The sequence below is a fragment of the Chelonia mydas genome, chromosome 2 (genome assembly GCF_015237465.2).
Source record: "Chelonia mydas isolate rCheMyd1 chromosome 2, rCheMyd1.pri.v2, whole genome shotgun sequence".
NCBI lineage: Eukaryota > Metazoa > Chordata > Testudines > Cheloniidae > Chelonia > Chelonia mydas.
In genome coordinates, this window is record NC_057850.1 from 167616762 (window position 1) to 167643873 (window position 27112).

General features: G+C 41.1%; 1 long non-coding RNA gene across 1 annotated transcript; it reads right to left on the reverse strand.

Moving 5' to 3' along the window:
• Positions 1 to 458: 458 nt before the first annotated feature.
• Positions 459 to 25777, reverse strand: LOC122464319. Its single transcript, XR_006288259.1, has 3 exons — positions 25612 to 25777; positions 4976 to 4980; positions 459 to 474 (listed from the first exon to the last, which is right to left on the reverse strand). It is a non-coding gene; the product is annotated as an uncharacterized LOC122464319 (long non-coding RNA).
• Between the last annotated feature and the right edge of the window lie 1335 nt (positions 25778 to 27112).

Consider the following 27112-nt stretch of genomic DNA (forward strand, 5'->3'; position numbering starts at 1 on the left):
CAGGAATTCTGTGGTAGCCTCAACCTCATGCTTTCCTGAGGGAGGTCTCTAAAATCCTACAAACATTTTTGTGCGGGGGCAAGGCTTCCCAAATCCAGAAGTCCTCTGAATTCATGAGATTGGGATGCATCTTCCCACTCCCTTCCATGATTTTGCAGCTCTCCTCCATTCAAGGAAAGAGTTTTTAGGTGCTCACAGAACTCTCACCTTCAGCCTATGATCCTGGGGTCTGCATTGCTACTCTCCCCAACTTACCCTTCATTCAGAGGTTCAGGGGCTGTTTGTGTCCAGATTCACCAGTGTAGTAAAAATAACTTCCTCTTTAGAGAGACAAAGTGGGTGAGGTAATATTTTTTATTGGACCAGCTTCTGCTGGTGAGAGAAAGAAGCTTTCCAGCTTGCACAGAGGTCTTCAGGTCTCAACAGAAGTTGGTCCAATAAAAGATATTACCTCACCCACCTTGTCTCTAATATCTTAAGACCAAAACAGCTACAACACTTCCTATTTATAGTCATGGTCAAGTCAAAATACTGCATCCACTGTCATCATTGTGGTATTTCAGCACTACTATTTCAGGTCCTAACTGGAAACCAGAAATAGACTATGGAAACAGAAGTCCATTAAGAAGTTGCCCCAATCCTATTCTGAAATATGGCTTCAGGCCTGGTATGAGTGATCAAGAAAGATTCAGATCAGTTCTTATTTGTTTCTGAATTGGTTTGCCCATTCCAGGTATCAATGTACATCAGAATTCTACAGAGGATATTTATAATTAATTAGATATTTTTAAATCAGCAGGTCCAGATAATTCAAATCCAAGAGTTTTAAAAGAGCAAGCTGAGAAGATCACTGGAACGCTAATGTTGATTTGCAATAAGTCTTGAAGTAATGCAGAAGTTCCAGAAGACTGGAAGAAAGCTAATGGGGATCCAATATTTAAAGAGGGTAAACAGGATAACCTGGATAATTATAGCCCTGTCAGGCTGACATCGATCCTGGGTAAGATGATGGAGCAGCTGATATGGGACATGATTAATAAAAAATTAAAAGAGGATAATATAATTAATGCAAATCAATGTGGGTTTCTGGAAAATAGATCCTATGAAACTATCTTGATATCTTTTTTTGATAAGATTACTTGTTTGGTTGATAAAAGTAATAGCGTTGATGTAAGATACCTCGACTTCTGTAAGGCGTTTGACTTGCTATCACACACATTTTTTATTAAAAAACAACAACAAGGTCAAATTAAACAATGTAATATTAAAATGGCAGACATTAAATGAATTAAAAATTGGCTAAAGGATAGGCCTCAAAATGTAACTTTTAATGAGGAATTGACATCAAGTACGTGTGTTTCCAGCAAGGTCCCACAGGGATCAGTTCTTGGTCCTAAACTATTTAACATTTTTACCAATGACATGGACGAAATAAAATCTATACTGTTAAAGTTTACAGATGCCACAGAAATTGGGGGAGAGGTTAGAAATGAAGAGTAAAAGTCACAGATCCAGAGTGATCTGTATCACTAGGTGCAAGCAAAGAGTATATGTTTTAATATTGCTAAATGAAAAGATATACATCGAGGACACAGAATATAGGTCGTATTTACAGGATGGGAGACTTGACCTGGGGAGCAATGACTCTGAAAAAGATTTGGGGGTCACGGTGGATAGTCAGATGAACATGAGCTCCCAAAGTGACACTGTGGCCAATGGAGCTAATGCAATACTTGGATGTATAAACAGAGGAATCTTGAGTAGGAGTAGAGGTTATTTTACCTCTATATTTTGCACCTGTGTGACTGCTGCTGGAATATTGTGTATGGTTCTGGTGCCGGTAAATCAAGAAGGATGTTGATAAACTGGAGAGGGTTCAGAGAAGAACCACAAGAATGAATACAGGATTAGAAAACATACCTTACAGTGATGATTCAAAGAGCTCAATCTATTTATCTTAACAACAAAAAGGTTAAGGGGTGACTTGATTACAATCTATAAGTATTTACATGGGGAACAAGTATTTGGTAATGGGCTCTTCAATCTAGAAAAAACATGATCCAATGACTGGAAGTTGAAACAAGACAAATTCAACCTGGAACTAAAATGTAAATTTGTATGGTGAGAGTAATTAACCATTGGAGAAATTTATGAAGGGTTGTGATGAATTCTCCACCACTCACAATTTTTAAATCAATATTGAAAGGTTTTTTGTTTTGTTTTTAAGGGTATGCTTTAGGAATTATTTTGAGATGTTCTGTGGCCTGTGTTATACAGGAGGTCAGATCACAATGGTCCCTTCCGGCCTTGTAATCTATGAATAATATTACACATACCATTTGTAAAACACAACAAAACACAAATAAAAAGAAAGAAAGTTCTTAATCTAATAATTAGTTATAGATAAAAAACCTTTAGAAGTCAACACTGCCATCACAGAAGAAACTTTAGGGGCCAGTTTTTCAAAAAGTTAAACATTATCTTTCATAGGTACATTATACATTGGCTACTACATTAATAGGCATTAATACATGGGTGCAGCTCCCATATCAGCCATTACATGGTACAGGAAGCGAGAAAGAAAGGGAGAGCTGACAAAAAGACAGAGACTAACGCAAAAGCATGGAAACACGAGCAGTAATAGTAGTGACCTTAATTGTTGGTAGGTGATGGAGCACTGCTGATCTAGGCTGCCCAACTCAATTCAATTTTTTGGTTAGTTTTTGAAAATGTCCTTGCATTTTAGGGAGTGATTGATGTTACTAACATCATAAGAAAATGCTATGTATTTTCTTAGCATTTACATCTGAAGGTCCAATGGTCATGGGTCCCTGAATTCTCTTAAAGAATTCAATTTCTCCTTTGTGAACAGGGGGGAAAATGCTTAAGGAGAAGTTCTAGGGTAATGGTGAAATGATTAACATTAATTCATACTGAAACAGTGTTGTACTTACACTGTTCCTATAAACAGAATGAGGTGTTATGCTTTCCGTTAAAATGTATTAAGAACAACACATATTTGTTTCACTGGCAAGAAATGAATTTAACATTTTTTAATTAAAAATTGAATGAGTGTTTGTGATTTTAAATAAATCCCAGTCTATTGGGTATGAGAAAGAGGAACAAATTAAAATAATTCAAGCAGAAGCATTGCAAGCTCCATTTTCCATTATTACTAAAGCTATGAAACACCACAATATGCTGTTATTATCTCTAGAATGAAAGTATCCTCTGCTCAGTTTCTGAAAATGTTTCATTCACTTTGATAAAATGGGTATGTAAAACATTCATTATAAAAGTAAGAGTGACTATGTTGCCCGCTTGTCTGACAAAATTCCCTTACTTTGGGTGGAAAGTTATGACCCTTCTCTGGTTTAACACCACTATTTGGTGTTACAAAATGGTAAGCCATTTAATTGCTATGACTCAGTTTACCCATCTATGAAATGAGTTTATTCATATTATTTATTTGCATTATCACAGCACTTATCATTTGTACTTCCCTTCTAAGGTAAGGGTCTCCATTTTTCTGCCACACAATGTAAGTGAATTGTACTTATAGCCAATGGCTTGAAAGCAGAATGGTCTTGTTAGTAAGGTTCAATTCTAGGCTTTGCCACAGAATTCATGTGTGACCTGGAGTAGAACATCTGATCTTTCTGCACCTCAAATCCTCATTTGTAAAATGGGGATAACAACACTTTTTTTCTCAGACGCTTTGTCAGATGTCTAAATAGACAAGGAAATCTCTTTGGGGTAGGGACCATCTCTTACTGTCTGTACATACAACACCTACAACAGTGGGGCTTTGAGCCTGGTTGGGGCCTCTCGGCATTACTTCAATACAAATACATAATAATCTGATGATAGAGGCTGTATACTATTGCAAGGCATTATTAATTGTAAAAACTCTTAATTACTGTTTTTTTCTTAAACTTGTTTCTTTTTCATGAACCCTCTTTGCTCACATTGCTGTGCTCCTCCCATTTCTTTAATTGCTGGCTTTCTGCTATTTAAGAAGGGAATAGGATGTCTCTCTCCTTTGGCTGGAAAGCAGGAAATGTTTTAATGCTTGAAGACTAGAGCCATCCTTTCCATCCCAAATTCCTCTACCTCTGGAAAATAAAGGTGCCACCTCCATGACTCACCCATCATTTTGTCATTACTGATTCTAAACCTCTCCTGAACGTAACTCTCCCTAATTGCAATACACTGAGCTACAGCTATATCCACTGTTTCACGTTTTGTACTCTGTAAATTAAACCTACCACAGACTCTCTCCAAGGACCTTTGGTTAATACACCAAACTCTTCTCCGTAGTAACATACACACACAGTACAAATAACTAAATTGGGCATGTTTTCCCATTGCTGACATGTTCACTCTCCTAAGGGCTTGTCTAGACACAAAAGCTGTACTGCTTTCACTACATCTGTATAGTGAAAGCAGTATAACCCCCCTAGTATAGTCAGTTTTAAGGATATAAAAGGTACTTGTACAGCTATAACTCAGTCCTGTATGGGAAGGGGGATATGCTACAACAGTATAAGGCACCTTTACACCACTATAACTCCATCCACAATAGGTATTTGCACCAGTGTAACTAATTTAGTAATAATCACACTGCAACAAGGCAGGGCTTCCCCACAGCTTGCTAATGACTCACTATACCTTGCCTATACTCTCTTGTAGGCAAGTTTATTGTCCCAGCGTAAACAACCAAACCAACAAACAGTTGCTCAGCTCACCCTTCACATTTTAGGCTCTGACTGCTTTCCCTCACGGGGGACTCTCTGAAAACTTCTACCGCTTTCTACAGCTGCTCAGCCAGTTTCCACTCACACCTATAGCTCTCTCAGACCCTATGTAATCCAAGGTGTAGCCTCACCCTCTTAATTGGCCCAACTGGGAGCATCTGATCTGGCACAGGCATGTGGACCAACTTCATTTACAGGGGCCAACTGCTTTGTGACACACACCCTATCTAGAATAACTGTACCAGTATAAAACTGTATGTAAACCACACCTATGTATTGGAGGAAATACGGCGCAGAGCCTCAAAGGTATGGTGCCTAACTCCCATTGATTTTAATGGGATTTAGATGCCCATATATCTATCTGGATCTGGGCTTAAGCACATATCAAGAGAAGATAAGATCCATAACAAGTGGTAAAAGTTTTCCTATTCCCTTTGTACCCTAACTCTATAAATCCCTTTTGATTAACATTCTCAACCAAAAAAATGAAGATGACTTATATTCTCCTTTTTATTTCAAACAGCAAAAAAAAAAATGTAAATGCTACAGTTAAACCTATTTATTGTTGGTAGGCAAGAAAATGAGAATTGGGCATTACATAATATTTACAAATATTTCACATTTCTATCACATTTTTTCAACTAAGGATTTCAAAATGCCTTACAAATATTAATTAAGTTGCAGAACTTCCCTTGAAGTGTATAAATAGGACAACAAATTTGGGGGCCATTTAGGAACTTCACAGTTGTCACTGTACTGCACCCCATGCTCACTCAGAATGTCATGGCAACACAATGGAACACAGACTTGGGCAAAAGGTGTAAAACTCAGATTATTTGCCTCCACAAAAATCCAAGCTCCTACCACATCCGATGACACACAACAGAGCAGTTCACATTGCACCTACTAGGTGGCAGAGAGACACACATGAACACATTATAACATTATACCCATTTTTTTTATTTAGGGGTAAACTGAAGCACATAGAAGTTAAGGGCTACTGTCCCTTTAAGTACCTGAGCAAGGTGTAGTTCATAAACTGCATTGCCCCAAAAGTAGCCATAGGAGACACTAAACTCGATTTTAGGCCCCTTCAGTTGCAGAGACACACCTAGTGGGATTTTCAAAAGTGCCTAAGCATCTAACTCCTATTGAAATCAATGAGAGTTAGGCACCAAAGTGCTTTGGAAAATTCCACTTGGTGCCTATCTGCATCTTTAGCACCTCAATATCTTTGAAAATCTGGCCCTCTGTGCCTGAGATAACTCTCTGAGGCACAATCCCGCCCCTGCTTTCCTCTTGTTCTGGCTTGTGGAGGAAATTACTGCAATCCTTAAAAGGGTAAAACTTCTGTCCCTTATAGCCTTCTTGCACCTGGCCAGCAAGCACACGGGGCAGGGCCAAGACCCCCACACCCACTACCTAATCTTCTCAACACATATTTTCTAGTGAAGAGTAACAGGGGTTGGGAACCGTTGCACACAGGGGAAGCAGTGGCACTGGATACACATGCTGCTGTACCACTTGGGTTGGAAAAAAATGTCCACACCTTTATGGAAAAATGTCTCATAAATAATGTTTTAAAGGATGAAGCCAAGAGGGTTCCACTACAAATTAATACAATTCTATAGAAATTACACTATACCCCCATATAATTTAACAAAATATGAAATTCACCTCATAGGTTTTGTAAATCCTCCTGTAAAAATAATAGATTACTATATCCATACTATAACATTCTACAGGTTGCTTTAATGATTCTATATCCTGACTATCATCAATTCCTTTAGGATTTTTCCATAAGGACAGAGAAGCTGTGGACCTTCTCACTGCCCTGCCCACCAGTTTGCGGTGTATTTCCTCCCTCCACCCTTCTCCAGATTTTTCCACATCACACTCATGTACAGGCTGTGTGTAAGGGAATGTGGATGTTAATTTGACCCACACTGCATCTGAGAGGGAGCCTCCCAGTCCAGGTACACAGACTTGAGCACGGCTTGGGCTAGCCATCTCTGCCCTGGCCAGAGAGCCTGAGCTCCAGCTCAAGTAGCAATGTCAAAGCAACATCTTCACAGCTGGGTTTAGCACTTTAACATGAGCCCCACTGGCACAAGGCTGTGAACTCAGGCTGGGAGGCTCATTCCCAGACGTGGTATAGACAAACTCGCTATGAGCTGACAAGTTTAATTATAATTAATATAATAGAGCTGCTGCTAACAGCAAGCTCACATACTAGATCTTTAAACTGATTCTAAACTTATAAGCCACCTCTGATGACCCTATGGGTTGTTTTCTTGAAATGATGCCAAAACAGCTGCCTTATCTTCTATTGGATATTGGAGGATATTGACCCTTTTCTCCTCGAACCATCAGGCATCACATCCCAGTGGAAAGTAATTAATGAGACAATTAACTTTAATCAACTTCTTTTAAAAAAATACTTAGCCTATTTGAAAATGTAAATGAAGGGGGAAAATAAACATTGCTTAGAAACATTAACACAGATCTGTTTCAGTTGAACTGGCTATAAATTATTTCCATAATACCCCCCCCCCCCCCGTCACAAAGTCATGTACTCCAAGGTTAAGAAATGACAAAACTAAAGGTGCCCACACAACAGTAATTCTACCCCCTCTGCTTACACATTATGATACAGTCTTTAATTACATGATCATCTACTGTTTTTTCCATAGGACCCGTGTCTTATTCACGGTGAACTGAGCATCTCTCAGGTGTCTATGGATTTATCTTCATAACATTCCTGTAAGGTCGGGAAGCATTATCATCCCCCATTGTTCAGATTGGGAAACTAACACCCAGAGAGATAAGTGGATAAAATACAAATTGAACCCAGACCTCCTGCAGCTTAGCCAAAGACCACCCAATACAAAATATTAAAACTGCCATGTATGTGTTTCCACACAAGGCATCACTCTAATAACACAAATGAAAGATTACTCTACGGGCTGTTTTGACTTTGGAGAAATGTATACAGACTTTTTTTACCTGTAGGAACAAAAGAAACAGCAATTTAAATCTACCATTAAATGATAGTTCTGTAGCCATGTAGCTATATATATATATATATTTAATGACATGGCTTTGCATGATATTTTTCAAGCACTTAGATCTTAAATTGTTTAATCTCAATAGCTCTTGTATTTGATTTTTCAATTAATTAGTTCCTTGTAAATGTCAATGTGATTCTACAGATAACAATACCAGAGTGCTACTATCATTAATTAAACTATACAGCTGGTAGCCTAATAGATGAAGTGTAGTGGGCGATACAGTCAAAGATATCTGGGTGGATAAGATGGCATTTAGTCACCCAAGAAGATGTCTAATGGCTGTTCAGACACATGAGCAAATTGTGCTGATAGGTATCTATGTATGCTCTAAGCATCCATTTAGTCGTGAGCCTGAATGCCAGCACCTAGGTGATTTTATGTAAGGCTGTTAAAGATACCTAATCTACTATCTTGCTCTTTAACTGTGAGGAAATTTTAATGTCCAAGAGATTTTTATAAGATCCTGCTAGGATGACATAGGCTGCCAATGTGCAAAATACAAGTTTGGAGGTAAAGGAATGAAATTTTCAGAATAGGCAGAAGCAGAGTTAGTCATGGTGAGATCATACCTATCTTGTTGCAGTACCCCATTCACTAACAGCCTCTCAAACCTGTCATATAAGAGGCATCAGAAGGCAAATGAAAGCTCAGGGTAAGTGAGAGCAAGGCATCAACAGAGAGCAGGGGTCTGAGGCAGATAGGGAGAGGGTCACAGGTCTCCATCTTAGTGGTTATGGACAGTTTTTGTAACTAATGGGGAACAGGCCTATGGGCTGAAGAAACAAGTTAAAGCTAGGGTGCAGAGGCAGGGGGAGGTAGTCTGGTAGATGCCTGAGCTGGCTTGTTTGGGGAGGTGGAAAGGCTGGGGAGGGATATTGTCCTCTGGACAGTACAGGGAACCAGGTGGGGTCTTTGGATTTGGAGAGGGTGTGCTTTGCTGGTTGTAGAGTGAGACAGGCTGGATCTGGGATCTTAGGAGTTCAAGGTCTGTTAAAATTTGTTTTCCTGTTAAGTCAGAGCAAAGCAACTGGATCCAGGCCAGAGAGTTTACATCAGTCTATGGCTATGTCTACACTAGCACTCATACTCGAGTACTAAATCAGGCACCTGCTTACGTACGCTCCCCATGTCTGCACTGATTGTCCACATAAGCTGAGCTGGACACATGTCTAACACTGTGTATGCTTGTATCTGCTGTTAACCGATGTTAGTCCTGCCATTTCAAGGTTCTCTGCATCACAGGGAGACAGTTTAGGAATTGCTTTGTTGTGCGTTGTTGGTACTGTCCCTTGGCTTCATATATTGTGGGTGAAAGTTCCTAATCACAATGCCCCTAAATGGTGATCTCTGCCAAACTGGGTGGAAAACATGCAGCAATGGGATGATGATCTGGATCTGCTTCTGCTCATTATTGTGGGACAAATGGGTATGCAGTGGAGTAAACAATCAGCGAGATGCTGAATGGAATTTTGGAAGAATTTTCTGACATGTTGAAGACAGCTGATCTTGAAAGTCATTGACAATTCATTCATCTCCTATGGAGCAGATATGATGAATGCCAGTATTGTCACAGTATGCCTATTGTCAAACATTCAACCATGTGAAGATGCTCACCAACACTGGTGAGCTTCCATTCCTATTTTGATCTGATTAAGACACTGGATAAATGGGTGGGTTTTTTTTCAGTACCTGCAATATTCCCATCACTTTCCTGTATTATAGAAGGCATGGGTAGAAAAGGCTGCAGTGAAATGGCACTTTCCATTATAAGACTCTGTTTTTATTTTCTTGTAACTTTGCCAAACATAAACTGTTCAGGATGAAATTTTCTATGTGGGGTGTCTGCCTCAGACTGAATAGTTGAGGAAAGACTCTGCTAAAATGGCTTAACCATTTTCGAAAACAGGGTAATGAAAAACTGTTACTTTGCCCTTGCTGAAATAAAGTTCTTACAACTTTTTCTTGAGAAGCTCTAGACCCCTCATTGCTTTGGAGCAGGGACTTGAAATCTGGCAGGATGTGGCCTTTATGTCATAGATGTCTTTTGCTGTTTCAGTGAAACTCCACTCAACTTTGGCCAAGTCATAAGACTATGAAAAACTTCAGTTTGCATATGCTCAATAGAGACTTAGAATGTAGCAGCTACATTCTCCAAAGATTCCATCTGCACTGAGCATGCTCCAGTGCCAACTGAATTGCGTATGCACCATCCCCACAGAGTGATTGAGGTTGCTGCAGCCTGGGGCTGGAAGGGCTGAAAAGAACTTGACTTGCAATTGCTCCTCCTGGCTGTCAGGGGCTGTGGTAGTACTGGGCACTAGCACTGGGAATGGGGAGCCTGTTCCTCATGGATTCCCAATGTTTGCCCTACTGGCGCTCAGGCAGCCTGTTGGAAAAGGAGGAAGCCACTTGACTGAAATGCAGATAGGTGAAGCAGGTGTGGTGTTTAAATGTTGCTTATAATTATTAGAATTGGGAGCACTGGCTGTTGGGAGTCTGAAAGGACAGGAAACAGGAAGGAGGGGAGAGGAGTTGAAGAGGCTGAGGGAGAGCTCCTGAGGGTGCAGCAGCAGCAGCTTGGAAAAGAGGTTCCCACTTTAAAAAATAAAGTCCTGTTGAAGTTTGTTAGTACCTTGCCTGGCTACTACAACATTTTGGTGACGAGGATGGATCTTCTGCCTCTGAACCCACCTGCACCCTTTCTACAAAGCCCAGGTGAGCCTCCAAGTGCTTTTACTGCCTGGATCCATATGTTTGAGACTTATCTGCTTGCAATCAGTGCTACAGAGATTTCTGAAGAAAGAAAGCATGCTCTGCTAATCCACTGCCTTGGACCAGAAGGGCAGCATATATTTTACACTTTTCCCCTTGCAGACGATAAATGTGAGACTGCACTCACTGCATTAAAGAACTTTTTTGTGCCCAAAGTGAATGTAGTAGCTAATCTCTACAGATTTCGCCAGCGTGAGCAGAAACCAGGGGAGACTATAATGCAGTATATTGCTTCCCTGAGGAGTCTGATTGTAACTTGTGACTTTGGGAATATGGCAGATGAGACGATTAGAGACCAGCTCATTGACAAAACAACCATGCTTCGTGTAAGAGAACGTTTACTTCTAGAACCACAACTTACACTAGAAAAAGCAATAACCATTGCTACCCAGATTGAGTCAGCTACAGCTGATGCCAAAATAATGAGCATGAATAGAGGAGGCACAGTCCAGGCTGTGACTCCTTTGCAAAAAAGTTCACTACCACTGCAGACACACAATTGCAAGAGGAAAACTAATGAAAAACCACCGAATCAGCAAATCCAAAATACAGTAAAAGCATGCTTTCACTGTGGATCCCCACAACACCTTGCAAGCTACACAGGATGTCCAGCAAAAGTAGCTCAGTGCAATCACTGTAAAAATATTGGGCATTTTGCTAAAGTATGTCACAGCAGCCAGTTCAATCAACAGGTACATGCAGTTACAATACCAGATGTTACTGTGCTGAGCGTGGACAAAATCACTACTGCACATATTCCAGAACAAATAAAGTGCATGGTAAACATTTTCGCCATACCCTCAGGCAAATCACACTCTATTCAGCTAATGTTGGGCACTGGCTCAGCAGTATCTATACTACCTGATTCCATCTATCTGCATTACTTTAAAGATGTGCCTCTTACTGAACCCAAGCTTCACTTGGTGTCTATTTGAAAAACCAAATTCAGGTATGTGGCTGCCTGCCAGCAATAGTTACTTTTGGTGATTGCTGTGTAACTGCAGAGTTCTACATCGTCCACAAAGGCACTCCTATCCTTGGCAGAGATTTATTGGCTGCTTTAAATCTCAGGGTAGTTAATGGACTAATTGATCTTCCTCAGCAAAGCAGTCTTGCGGTACACAAACCAGTTTCAGGTGGGACCCAATACCGTGTTGAGGAGAAACTCGGCTGTGCTTATGGGTTTCTGCATAAAGTTAAAATGCGGAATAATGTGATGCCTGTATGACAGAAATTACGGCACTTACCATTTTCAGTTCGGGAAGCTGTTTCAGGGGAACTTAAAAAACTTGTTCAAGAGGACATTATTGAAGAGATTAACTCCTCGGAATGGGTTTCATCTATAGTAGTGATGCAGAAGAAGGGTGGAGGCATTCACCTTTGTGTGGACTTAAGGGAGCCAAATAAAGCCATTGTGATTGACAGCCATCCTCTTCCTCACATAGAAGAAGTATTTGCAGAACTCCATGTAGCAAAGATGTTTTCTACTCTTGATTTGCAGAGCACATACCACCAAGTTATGTTGCGTGAAGATAGCAGAGACCTCACAGCATTTATTACACATGAGGGACTATTCCATTTTAAACGTGTTCCATACGGTCTTGCATCAGCCCCATGTGCCTTTCAAAAAATGATGTCATTGCTTTTGAAGAATCAACATGGTGAAGAATCAGTGCTATTTGGATGATATTATCATGTTTGGAAATACTTCTGAGGAGCATGACAATAACCTGCAGTCTGTACTAAACTGCATCAGCAAAGCAGGCCTCAAGCTCAATTGGTCCAAATGCAAATTTAGACAAACTGAACTCTCCTTTCTGGGGCATACAATTTCACAGACTGGACTAAAACCTGATCCAGATCATATCCTGGCAATTTCAAATGCTCCTCCTCCAACAGATTTGCAAAACTTACATTCCTGCTTGGGTCTTACCTCCTGGTATGCAAAATTCATTCCCAATTATGCTTCTGTCATTGAACCGTTATGAGAATTACTACAGGGAAGTTCAACCTTAGTGTTGACAACAGATGCACAAGCTAGTTTCGAAACGGTGGAAGACTTGATTGTACATAGTCCAGTATTTGCACTATTCAGTCCTGCATTGCCCACAATTGTAACTCTTGATGCTTCTGATTATGGACTTGGGGCTGTCCTCACACAACTTCATGAGGACAACACAGAGAGGACTGTTGCATTTGCTTCAAGGGCACTAAGTTGCTGAGAGAAAATATTCTACAGTTGAAAAAGAAGCACTTGCTTGTGTCTGGGCTACTGAAAAATGGAGAACTTACCTGTGGGGCCGCACGTTCAAGTTGCACACAGAGCACAGCCCTCTGACGACATTGCTCACCATGAAAGGACTGGGAAGAGCAGGATATCATATTGCAAGATGAAAGACTACTCTCTTTCAATTGTGAACTGGAATATAAGTCTGGAAACCAAAATGTGGTTGCTGATTGCCTTTCTCGCCTGCCTTTGTCTTCACCAGATGGTCCACCAGAGGATGAGGATGTAGTATTTGCACTTATTACAAGCACTCTTACTGCAGTTACAAGAGAACAATTTCAAGCTGCTTGTTCAGCGTGTCCAATTCAACAAAAACTATGGGAATTTCTGACAAAGAGATGGCCCAGTAACCCTTAAAACCTTGACCCAATTTTGCTGCCTTATTTTAGAGTTTGGGATGAACTTTCTTTCCTCGATGGCTGTGTGCTACAAGGTACACACTGGCTACTTGTGCCAGAAGAATTACAGTCAAAACTCATACACCTGGCACACAATACTCATCAAGGAATTGTCAGAACCAAACAACGACTACGGGATCTGTATTGGTGGCCAGGGATGGACCCTCAAACTGAAGCAGTCATAAAATCTTGTGTTACTTGCCAAATGCATGATAAGACAGCAGTGATATGTACCCCTCCATTACAGCCTGTTCCTTTTCCTGAATCTGCATGGGAAAAAGTGGCAATTGACATTGTAGGACCCTTTAATACTGCTCCAATTGACTGTCGTTATGCCATCACCTTAATAGACTATTTCAGTAAATGGCTAGAGGTAGCGTTTACATCGCAAATCTCTTCTGTTATAGTAATTAAGTTCCTCTCTTCAGTTTTTAGCAGGGAAGGTAACCCCAAAGAACTGGTTTCAGATAATGGTAGTCAATTTACTTCCCTGGAGTTTGAAACTTTTCTAGCGGAGAGGAACATTTTACACAGAAGGTCATTCCTATAACTACCGTCAAGCCAATGGGGAAATGGAATGGTTTAACAGAATTTTGAAAGAGAGTTTGCAAATGGCTAAACTGGAAGGGTGATTGTGGATAACCTTCACTACTGATTTCTTGCAAGCATACTGGGCTACACGACATGCCACAACACAAGATCACCCGCAGAATTACTGCATGGGAAACAGATGAATACTAAATTGAACATTGCTGGATTGTTAAAGGCACGATCTGAGGCCCCAACCGAGGATGATGTGAGAAAAACAGTTGAACAGAACCAAGCAAAGTATAAGGTTTTCACACACAAGTGGCGGGGTGCTAAGGAACCAAAGTTTCAGGGTGGTTCCTTTGTTAGAATACGAAAACATGGAATTTTATGCAAAGGGGACCATAAATTCATAGCTCCTCTTAAAATCAGAGAGAAGAAGAGACCTTACACCTATCGACTTTCTGATGTGTGGGTATGGAATGCTTCTTATCTTGCACCTGCCTATGCACCAAGAGGAGATTATGCCAACACCCAGTCTGCATTGGATGACTTCACCGTAGTATCAACACAACAAGACATTGCACTGGAACTAGGGCTTGAGAGACGGCCTGTCAGACCCAGACAACCACGTGTCTGGACTAGAGACTATGTTATGTAGTATCTAATAGTGTTTATAGTTTAATAATTCTGTCAACAGTATAGTGCCTTGTTTCTTATTTGTTCCTGTGGTTAGAACAACAATGTTTATTGTAATTGGGAGAGTTTCTTAAGAAAGGAGGGAATGTGGTGTTTAGATGTTGCTTGTAATTATTAGAATTGGGAGCACTAGCTGTTGGGCATCTGAAAGGACAGGAAACAGGAAGGAGGGGGGAGGAGTTGAAGAGGCTGAGGGAGAGCTCCTGAGGGTGCAGCAGCAGCTTGGAAAAGAGGTTCTCACTTTAAAAAATAAAGTCCTGTTGAAGTTTGTTAGTACCTTGCCTGGCTACTAAAACAGCAGGGGTCCTGTGGAAAGAACAGCATGTGATGATGTAATTAAAGACTGTATCATAATGTATACACTGAAGCGGCAGAGGATTAAGGTAGCACAGGCAACCTTGATTCTGACATTTCCTACTTCTGAGTATTTGAGTTCACAATCTTAACATTATTTCAATATAATTTTTAATGTAATTTTTACTAAAGACTGCCTGTCTCTTTATTTAGTTATCTAAGCCTACTTAGAGCAAAAGATGAGCAACGATCAGCCAGGATGAAACCTGATTCGTAAGAGAGGAATAATTTGGTATCCTTTGTGGACCTGTCAGAGATTAGGGTTAATTGATGAAGTGACATTGTTTTTCTTCAGTCACATTCTCATAAATTGGAATAATTTATTGCACCTTGATGTGGTGTCTCACTTAGTTTACTCGAAGTGAGAGATATTTATCTCTGAAAAGTTTAGCAGCACATTTTGCTGACTTTTCCCCTCTGATCGTTTCGTCTATGTCTTGCTTCTATATTGTTTCTCTCTTCGTCTACTTCTCCCATTGACTATGTGGCTTTTACTATATCACAGGACTTTGTCTTTTCAGAACCACATCATTCAATATGCATGCTATGCCCAGCACTGAGCTTGTCAGGCAAAGTGAACTGTAGGGCACTTCTGTATGTAGCAGATATCTAAAACCGCATTTTAGAACTAAAATCCTGAGACATTCACATCATCTTAGAATGAGAGTCCTTTTTATGGCATGTCCTCCTTTTTGTATGACTCATTATACATAATTTGAGCATCATTTTTAAGAACTGCCATATGGTGTCAATAAATAAGTCTTCAGTAGCTCTCATTTATCCTCTAAATATGGATCAATTGCACCTAATTAAATCAGTATTTAAAAAAGCCCCAAACATCCATACAAATTAAGCATCTTGAGCTGATTATTTCAGTATTTATCATCAGGTTAATTAAGGACACCTCAAAGATATAAGAAGTCATGAGCAAAGCTGAGGTTCTTTCCCCATCCCTCAGATTCATAGGGTGTTGATGATTTTATTTCCTGTAACGCTTTATCTCTGCATTCATTCTCAGTTAGGGTCATAGCAAGAGCTGTAATAAAGTCATTCACACAGAAACATTAGCAGAAATGTATGTAATATAAAAGCCCTTTTTTTCCTCTCTGCTCATGTTGAAGACTATATGAATATCTGAATGCATTGCAGCTTGTTATCCAAGGAACCAACAGCAATGGTTGATTCATCTAGATGACATTCCTAGATACTCTTTGGAAAGACCTGATGCCTGCTACAGAAAGGGCACAGTATACACTCTGTAACACAGAATTGGGCCTTGACCTGCTCTTAGCTGCTCAGAAAGCACTGTTGATCACTAATGAGCTACATCTACACTAGTAACTGTTCAAGTGTCCATGTATGTGGTTGTGCCATAACCCCCTCTATTGTCTGAAGGAGAATAGAGGGCAACTAAGATAGCATGCCTAAGGGGTGTGAATAAGTACACTCCTCATCTGAGGCATGGCCCCAAACCCATGCCAGTTTGCAGTGTGGATGGGTGTAAGAGGTGCACATTAGGTCTTGAGTTTCAGTAGTCATCCTCCATCCCCATCATGCACTGAACCTTTTTCTTCCCAACCCTTACCCAGTCCATAAATGTCCTTTTCCCCCCATTTTCAATGGTAGTAGTCTGCTGCAGTGACCACATTAGAACAGATTTCTGCTGCACTCTACAGATAAATACAGGTGAAGATAGATCCAGCTCTGAGAGCAGCTTATTGGCCCACCAAACATCCCAAGGTGCTGATCAATATGTGGTCAGCGTACATCGTCCTCTATGACTTCACCTGGAACGGCAGGAACATTCACTTGTGCTGGGAAATTTTATGGAGACTGGAGCAGGCAGGCATTCAGTGACTTCCAGCCCAGAGCAGGGAACTCATCAAGCACTTGAGGCTTCTGTACAGGAAGGCCAGAGTCTCTCCAGCAGGGCTCATCATATATGCCCCTTCTATGAGGCGTTTGACCGGGTGCTATCAAAGTCACCCAGTACGGAGCCTGAAGTGACTTATGATCCCCCCACTCAAATCTGACAGCCTCATTGTCTGTTGGGAGGCTGATGAGGTCCATGGTGAGGAGGCAGCAGAGACTGTGTACGATGCTCCTGTATGCTGAGGAGTATGTGATTCTGCACCGTTACCCAGAGGAGCTGGGTGAGAAACCAGAACCTGAGCCTGGTAAGTTACATTGGAACCCCACCTGCCCCACCAATATCCTCTCTTTCTCTGGTGCTAAATTCTTGCTTTTAATATTGAGGACATGAGAAATACTGCACACTGACTTTTCCTCCCTGGATAATATGCCATGCATATCCTATATTTCTGTGCATTTGAGCTGCACCCCATTAGCAAACTCCTCCAGATTTCCCCACTCCATCCAGCCCATGATCTGCTCTACCCTGAAATGATCCTAAAGCAAGGCACTGTTATAAATGAATGATTTTTATTGATTTCTGGTGAACCAGTGTTAGGCATTTGGCTAAAGCTATTTCTAAAAAAAAACAGATTATTAAGGAAAAATCATTGTGCCCCTATGTCTGTGCATTTCTCAGCCAACAGTCAGGCAGCAATGCCCCAGGAAGAGAAGGGAGTTGGGTTGGAAAGGTCACAGTTGGGGATGGGACAATTGTAGAAAATGTATACTTGCTTGTCTAAAGCTAGTAACAGCTGTCTTTTGTCCCTTGGAAGATTACACAGTTTCAGTCCGTCTTCCCTCTTCCCCTCAACCCCCCTGCATCCCACAGTAAAGTCTGGGAAGGGGAAGGCAACAGAACACAGTTGTAGAACACTTTGGTTGTCTAAGAAAAAGTTGGTTGCAGAAGACCTTTCTTCCTTGGAAGATTACATTTTTACTGTGCCTGTCTCTGGCTTCACCCTTCACTGAGCCATTCTGTACAAGCTGGGGGAAATGATGGTGGGGGAAGGATTCGGTCTGGCAGCTTGACAAATGCAATCTGATGTTCCTTTGTAGTGGAGAGGTGAGAGACTTGTGCTGCTGATGTGAAAATTCTGGGAATAAATAAAGTTGTGGTGTGCCTCTTTCTTTCCCTGTCCAGTTCATGTTAGGCAGGCACAAGGGCAGAATTTTCTGGTGATGCCAGGGTGGGGATGCGGGTAGAGAGGGCAGTGTTCATGGCTCGCATCTACCTTTGCACTGAAACTCCGTATGCTAGCCGATAATATAATCAATTTCCAATTGAATTGCCTTTTCCAGCAAATTTCTGGTGTAGCAGAAACTCCAGTTGGGTCTTGAGGTTCCAAAGGCAGCGCAAATCTGCTTGGTCCATCTTCATAGCTGACCAAATTCTTCTGTAAATGCATTGTCTTCTCCCAGGCACGTTCTTCTGCCCTTCAGGTATCCCTGCAGATGTCCCCTTAACTCACTATTCCTCTTGGTTCCCCAGTAACTCCATGCTAGCTGGTCCTCTAGTCCATTAACATAGTTCATTCACAAAACATAGTGCAAATAGTTAATAGCAAAAGTCTCAAAACATAGTCCATATCACCCCCAGTATATGTAGTCTTTGACACCTGACTTTGATCTCATCATACCCTGGTGTCTTCTGCCACACTTCTGTGCCTCTGCCAGGACTGCCACTGCAGCCCTCCTCGGGGGTGCAACCCCATTCTGCTCACTGGGATTCCCACAATCTTTCTGCTGGGAGCATTCTTGCTGGGGAGCATCCCTCACTCCCTCACCTCTCTCACTGTTCTTCTGAATCCAACTCTCCAGCAAGGAGACAAGTAAGCCCTCCACTGTCCCCCCTTCTTCAGCCTTCTCTGGCCCTTGGCTCCAGCTCTCCAGCTTAGAGCCAGCAGGTATTTCCCTCTTCTCTTCCTTCTGCCTTCAGTCCTCCAGCCCTGGTCATTAAGAAAGATTGAGTGCTATCGATAACAGAAGTTTCTAAACAAGTGTGAATAGCAAAGACAAAAAACATTGCACAATAACCACATAACAATTTGGCCACCAATCTTCCAAAGAACAAACCCAACCCCACGGTGATAACCCAATGGATGTATCTTGCTATAATTCTTTAGTGTATGCAATGTCACACAAATGGATGACCTGATTACAAGGGAACAAAACCCACACAAAGCTATGTAGTCCCACATGTACCAATGTTTCATCATTCATTTCCAGTGACTTAGGATGTAAAAATGTCCCTTGGCACAGGCACATACAATCCTCTGCATCCCTTCTGTGCCAAGATGTGTGCACATATGACATCCCTGATTGCCCTTGCCCACTGAGAACCAGGACCAGTGTGCACATGGGCGGGATCTGGCTGCCTGTACAGAATTTATAAACCAAACTTGTCTTGAGCCTACTCAGGATGAAAACACACTCCTTTATCCTCACAAATGTTATGCTATGTACTGCAGGTGATGATTATACAAACAGCATTATCTTCATTGGCATCCCAATGAGTGGATAGGCAGCGCCTACAAGATTTTAGCCTACCATATGCACACTCCACAACCATTCTGCAGCTATTGAGCTGGTAACTGAATTCCCTTTTTCCAGGGTCAATGATGTCAGGGTATGGTTTCATGAGCCAAGGCAGGAACAGGTATACAGGGTCCCCCAAAGTAAATTGGTGCAGACAAATCGTACAGAACAATATTGTTTTTGGGGGAATAAAATCCCTTCTCCCCCCTTCAAGTGACACCTGTTCTCTTCAGCACCTTGATGTCATGAACCTTTCCAGTGTTTCCTATGTTTGTATTACCTAATCTGCCTCTGTGGTAAACTAAGTCCAGCAAAACAAGAGAATAGTGACTTCTTTTGTTTGAATACTCACTTACCCCTTGTGTTAGGCAAAGTATTGGGATATAGGTCCCATTGGTGGCCTCTGCACAGATCAGAAATCCCATCCTCTGAAATCCAGCTATTATTTCTGGAACTTTTCTTATGGCAACCACCCATGGGGCAGATCACAGTGTTAAGTGCCTTACAAACCTGCATAACCACAATCCCAACAGTGGACGTTACAACCCCAAAGTGGTTTTCAACAGACCTACAGCTGTCTGGTGTTATCAGCTTCTACAAAGCAATTACAACCCACTTATGCATCAGTATGGCTTTACTGAATCAAGTGTTCTGGTGCTGGAGGTTTGGTGCAAGCTCATCACACAGCTCCATGATGGTCTGATTCCTTATTCAGAACTAATGAAGCCACTGCCAGTCATCCCAGGTTTCCAGAATGATGCAACCCCACCATACTAATGCAGATTTTCCTGCACCAGAAGTCCATGTCCCCAATCAGATCCATGCCCAGACAAACAGAAGTATCAGGGGTGAAATCCTTATCCATTTAAGTCAATATTTGTATGTCTTACTAACACAGCACATCCCTGAATCTCACTTCTCACACCCCAATATGTGGCACCATATAGACCTGAACAAGATGGAGAGCCTGTGTAGATATAAATAGTCACATCAAAATGGAGGATCTAAGGGGCAAAAACCCCTAAACTGAGCAAGTCCTGTTGCAATTCCTAGACTTTCAGAAGATTTTAAGGGGTTTCAGAAAATAATTGTGTGCAAAGTAAAATAGTAAACCTACCTGTTTCAACTCATCACTGGGAAGTTCTGCCTTACTAAAACAACAAATGGGGACTCAATCAAACAAACAAAAAACAGTAGCCAAACTCATTCACGTTAGGAGATAAAATCACCTCAAATGCCAGCATTACCAATATAAAAAAACCCATACCAAATCAAAGCAAGTTATTCTCTTCTCTGGGCTCCTGTGCTTCTCTCTCCTCCTCAACCATGTCTCTGGAACCATCTCCTCCCATACAGTCATTCCCTCTGTCATCTAAATAAAACAGGTATTTCAGCCTAATATTTTGTCACCTGGGCTACATACTTTTACAGATATTTTCCCTTTATTGCATATGTTCCCCAATAGCTCTAGTCTACCTCAATTTTTTCCTTAATTCACTGTATTTTCTCTTTTTCTGGCTGCCAATCTGTTTTCCTCAGTCTTTCAACTTTTAAAATTTTCCCTATGAATAGCTTTTGTTCTATTTTTTCCCTCTAAATCTTTCTTACATTTCTTCTCTTCCATTATCCACCATATCCCACTCCCAGTCTCCCCAGTCATCCTTCCCTTGCTTTCTTCTCCTTTGTTTCCCAATTCATCCTGACCCCAGGAACACTGTCTGGGAAGTCCCCAGCGGGACCCATACTCCTCGCATTACTCCCAATATAGTTTCTCCTGCTTGGTAAGTCCTTACTTCACAGTCCAGCAGAGAGGTGTTCCAAGGGGAAGCTCTGGGGAAATAATTCTTCCCAATCTAGAGAGAAGAGGGGGCGCTTTGTGTCTCTGCTTTTAGCAGATGAAGGGATAACACTTTCCTCCATCCTCTCCCTTATTTTAAGCTCCATCTTCATCAAAGACAAAATTATCAAGTGTTAAGTATGTCCATAGTACAAGTATGTAGGCTGAGAATTTGGCATCTTACACCTTTAGAGTGTCAGAGCTGTGAGTCGTGAAGATGAATTCCAGAAACTTTTATAGAGAAGTTCCCATTCCTTATATATAGGAACATCACATCTTTCAGTGGAAGTGATGTAAAATCATCTCCATTATTCATCTTATAACAGAATGAATGTTCTTTAATCTGTCTGTTTAGCTTATTAGTACTGTATTTCTGAGAGTTGCTTGGCAGTTTTGCAGTCACCATGTACTTTTGGAATTTACAAAGAAATGGAAAAAAGTTAAGAGTCTTGCAACTTCACCTGGTGGCAAATCCTTCAGTATGAATGTTGCGTGGCAAAATAATCAATCCAACATTTATATAAAAGAGAAAAATATATACCCATTATCCTAAAAGAAAAATAAGGTTAGATATGTTTAATTTAAAATGTAGATAACTAAGCATATGCCTTCAAAGTAGACTTTTATTCCACTTCTCTTATTGTTTGGTTTAATTATATTTCAAATACTTCCCCACTGAAACCCAACAATATAGGATTATTACAAAGTAAAATGAGACAGCATCCTATTGGCAAAAAGATACCTCTTTAAAAGGTTTGTTTGACATTCTGAACTAGTAAAAGAAGTTTAAAGTCAGAAAGAAAGTGAGAAGAGAAGATGAAAATAGCAAGGTGACAGAGATTACAAGGATATAACAGTGTCAGAATTAATTAAGGCTGTCTGACCTACATCCAGATGAAGCACATTCTGGAGGTACAAGCAATATCCCCAGTACTGGATCATAAAGCAGGTTTTGTAGTACCTGATGAGCCATAACCTCAACATTAAGAGCTGCTTGGAATGTAGATCTAAGAAGGGTTGCCATACCACGTCACACTGCAAAATGGTATTATTATGAGGTAGCACCAACTATTATTAAGGTTGCCTGACACCTCATATTGTAAGACCCTGTTTTTAGTTGCTCACAACTTTGCCTAACTTTAAGTGCTTGGGCAGAAATTTCACATGCTAGATGTGTGCTGAAGCTAAAATTTTGGGGAACATTTTAGCCAAAACACTTCAACTTTTTCAAAAAATGAGCCTAGGAAAAGTACATTATTATTCCCAGGTTAAAAAAAGGTGGTTGCTTTTTATTAAATAATGAAATAATGCCTTCAAGCTTGAACATCGATTTGAAATTAGCTAGGGGTAGGAGGTGGGGTGGGATGAGATGGGGAGAGGCCTTTGTCACGGATGTACCTTTTGAGGTCCCTGTAAAAATCCACCTAAAATATGGCCAAATTAACAGCCTCTGAAAAAGTCATAGTTAGCACATGATCAGTAGAGACGTCTTAGATTTTAGCAGCTTAAATCTCCAAAGAGTCCATCTTCAGTGAATATGTTCCAGCTTCTCACAGCTCCTAGTGCTGACCAGGCTGTGCATAGGCCGTCCCCAAAGAGCAACTGAGCTTGTTCCAGCTAAGGGCTACAGGGGTGAAGACAGACTTTCCCTGCTTCCCTGGGCCACGGTTGGGCTGGGTAATGGAACTGAGAGTGGGGAGGCAGGGGGACCAGGGGAGCACTTTGACTGGCTGGGCAAAGACTGGGGCAAGGATATGGATGGGGGAAACTGAGACAAGTGGCGAGGGAAAGGGTGGGGATGAGATTGAGGAGGGATACTAGGATGGGGAACCAGTGGAGAAAGATCAGATGAGGAATCAGAAGGGGGGAACTGGGCCTGGGTGGGCAAAGAGACTGGGGACAAGGTGTTGAGATGGGAGGGGGGAGAACTGGGAATGACTGGACAAAGGGAGTAGGACTGGGATGAGAAGACTGAGATGGGGGAGACTGAGACTGGTAAAGAGAATGAGACAGAGAGCCAGGGTTGGGGGAAAGACAGGATTGCAACAGGTGGGAGGGGAATGGGGCAGAAGAAGTCAGCCTTGGAGGGAACAAGAAGTGTCTGTGACCACTAGAACACACTCCCCTCCAGACCCTGGAATGGAAACCAAGATTTCTGAGTCTCAGCATTCCTCCACTGTCAGCAAACAGCTGTGAAAGCCACTGGCAAAGTTTGTCTCATCTTATTCCACTAATGATAGTGGATGACAGCCTACTACTACAACTATTATAAGTTACTCTGTTAGCTTAAATGGCAGAGATCTGAACAGAGGATCTAAAGGTTTCAACAAGAACTGAGCAGGGAACTGAGTTTTCCTTTCAGGGGAAATTTTGCAATTTCTGAACGTATTCTGTTTTGGAATGGAACAAAAACAAAATTGCCCACAAACTGAAATAGTGAAAAAAATGTGTTTCTGGTTAGTCAAAACATTTTGTTCTGATTTCAGTTTCTTACTCGATATTACATTTTATAATAGAAAATTAAAAATTTGAGGCAATAAGTAATTTTGAAATGGAAAATCAAAACATTTAATTCTGAAACGCTTGAAGCGGAACATTTGAACTACCAAAGTGTTGGGGGGGGGTTCAGTTTTCATTTCACAGAACATTTTTGTCATACGAAGTATATTTTAATAACACTTTTTACTTTAAGCTAATTGGCATTTTTCAATAGAAAAACATTCATTTGGAAAATGTTTGACCAAGTCTAGTTCCAACCCTGCCAATGACTCACCTGGGAGTCAATATGATGTTTGCAATATGGAATTTCTGTTTTTTTCAGGGTTTTTTAAAAAAGGTAGGAAATTATACTTCCACCACCTACATTAAAAAAAAAAGATTATTAAGTTAGTAAAGTCAACCACTCAGATTAGGAAATGCCAGAATTAAGGTTGCCCTTGCAACCTAAACTCTACTCCTTGTGCACATGCCAGTCTTTAATTACATGATCATATACTATTTTCCACGGCATGCCTAGATCATTCAGTGTACAAGATGGAGCTGCTATGGCAATGAGTCAGGGCAGCACAGTGAAGGAGACTGTTGGCTGCAGGCAGGGGTGAAAGTGAGCTGGTACAGCGTACCAGTAAGAAGCTGGTACCGGCCCGTATGCAGCCCACATTAAAGCGTTGCAATGGCAGCACTTTAACATCCCTGCCTCTTTGCCTTCCCCATTGGCCTAAAGGCTGCCATGGTAGCACTTTAACATCATTGCCACTTTTTCGCCCCCTGGCTGCCGACCGGGGGAGGCGGACGCAAAGGGATCAGCTACCCCAGGGCCGGCAATTTAAAAGGGCCCAGGGCTCCGGCCACTGCTGCCGCAGTAGTGGCCAGAGCCCCCAGCCCTTTAAATCGCCACTGGAGCCCTGGGCGGCGGGGCCAGGTGGCATGGAAGGCGTTCGCTCCCCAGCACTGCCCCTTCTGCCCTAAACCCCGCCCCTTCCGGGGGCTGGAGCCAGCCCCCGTACCGGTAAGTCTTTGGAGTTACTTTTACCCCTGGCTGCAGAACTCTTGCTTGATTTGCTGCAGAAGTTGAAAGGTGTGTAATGAATGAGGCAGAGGATTGCAGGAAAAGAAAGGACAATGTCGTGTTTGAGGCAGTTGAATGCTGCCCTGCAAAACTGGATTCTCTGTCCCAATCTTTCCCTATGTGATGCAAGTCAAATCACACACCAAACTTTTCACAGGTGGTCACTAACTGTGTGTCCCTCATTTTCTGGGTGCCCAACTTGAGACTCACAGCTTCAACTGAAGTCAATGGGAGCTGTGCTTTTAACATAGGAAGTGGTATATATTGCTCAGTAAGTACTCTGAAAAATCGGGTCCTAGTCATCTCAAATTGGGCACCCATAATTAGTGGTAATGTTCCGCCTTAATCTTTCCGTGCTTCAGCTCTCCATTTGTAAAATGGTAATAACACCACCTCTTAATCTTACAGTGGTGTTCTAAGGATAAATTAATGTAAGTGAAGCATTCAGATACTGTACGGATGAGTGCCATACAGAGCCCATGGGGAAATTAATAGTACTGTCTTCAGAGAAGCATTTAAGTTGTGTGCAGTAAATAAGGCATGGGGCCTCACACTGAACAAAGGATTGTCTATTAATATATTTAATTGAACACCATCCATCTTGTGCACTGAATGAGGCAGGGGTCCTCTGGACAAAACAGTCTGTGATCATGTAATTAATGATTGTATCATAATATATATACACCAGAGGGCTGAATGAAGGTTGCCCATGCAACCGTAGTGCTTGCATTTTTTAAATTTTTTGAGTGCTTGACTCTGAAACCTTAATAATGTTCTTTTAACAAGTGACCGCATGTGTGTGTGTGCAATAAATATATTCACAGATCTGTCAACATATTGTGTATTAACCCATTCCCCTCCACCTCAATTTTTAAAAAAATGCCTTAGGACAGTGGTCCTCAGCCTTTCCAGACATCTGTACCCCTTTCAAGAATCTGATTTCTCTTGCGTACCCCAACTTTCACCTCACTTAAAAACAACTTGCTTACAAAATCAGACACAAAAATACAAAAGTGTCACAGAACGCTATTACTGAAATATTGCTTCCTTTCTCATTTTTACCATAATTATAAATCAATTTGAATATAAAATTGTATGTATAGTATATAGAGCAGTATAAACAAGTCATTGTCTGTATGAAATTTTAGTTTATAAGGACTTAACTATTGCTTTTCATGTAGCCTGTTATAAAACTAGGCAAATATCTAGATGAGTTGTTATACCCCCTGCAAGACCTCTGCGTACCCCCAGAGGTACATGTATCCCTGGTTGAGAACCACTGCATTAAGCTATGCAGGTACATTGTACTTTCAATTGATTCTTATCTTGTTGTTTATTATTTGTCATTTTTACTCATAATTGTTTATTCCAATAGATTTACTTGTGTTATGGAGCATTTCTATGTGTAGTAAATCAACAGACTGAAGGTTTGTAACAAACTGAAACCCAAATATGCTTTCCCTAGCCATGGCCCATCATAGACTTAAACATAAAACTGATTCTTTTAATGAACATACACAGCATTACAGACCTGCCAAAATAATAAATCATATGCCTCTATATGACTCACATATTTGTCAAAAACAGCAGTTTTTCTTCTATTTTTCAACCATTAATGGATTTGTAAAATATCTCACTTAGAATCTTTTGGATCTGGTCCAGTGGTTTGGGGTCCCTTAGGGTATCTAGTGCAGACTGATTTATTATAGTAAATATTATGCAGTTTATGTCTCTGAGTAGCTCATACTGTAGCAGTGCCTTGGTTCCAGCAAATGATTAATAACAAAACTGGTTCTTTAGTACACTTATTGCCCACATACACTCAGCTACCAGAATGATATAGCATTATGAGCTCTTATGACTAACCAGGGGCACAAAGCATTTCTGTAGCTGTCCTAAGAGATCACAATGGATGCTGAGCACAAATTGAAAAAGCTGCAACATTCAAAAGATGAACAAAAAGTAAAATAGCCATTCTTTGGGCAGACAAGCCTTTTCAGACCCAGATTATTCATGAGTTTTCCCCCTTTTGCTGGAGACGGGTGTTGTGCACTTCAGTTTGTTTCTTGAGACACATGCACTGATGACATAGCACCAAATGATAGTTTTTTCTTACCATGAAACCATCCGATTTCTATAAGAATAAAATCTGCAAATGGTATAAAGGAAGCATTAGCTCTTTATATAGTATGCAAATAGTGAACCAGGATGAATGGAAGATCTGTAATAGGAAGTGTTGCACAATGTGCAGGGAACAGACGGAAGTTTACCTTTCATTACTGGGAGTCAATAAAAGCCAATTTAAAAATAGCTCTCCTTCTCTTTAGGCACCAAAATAAGCAGCCGCCTCAGCTCCTTTGAAAGCCTGGCAATTAGTGCCATAATGGTAGCT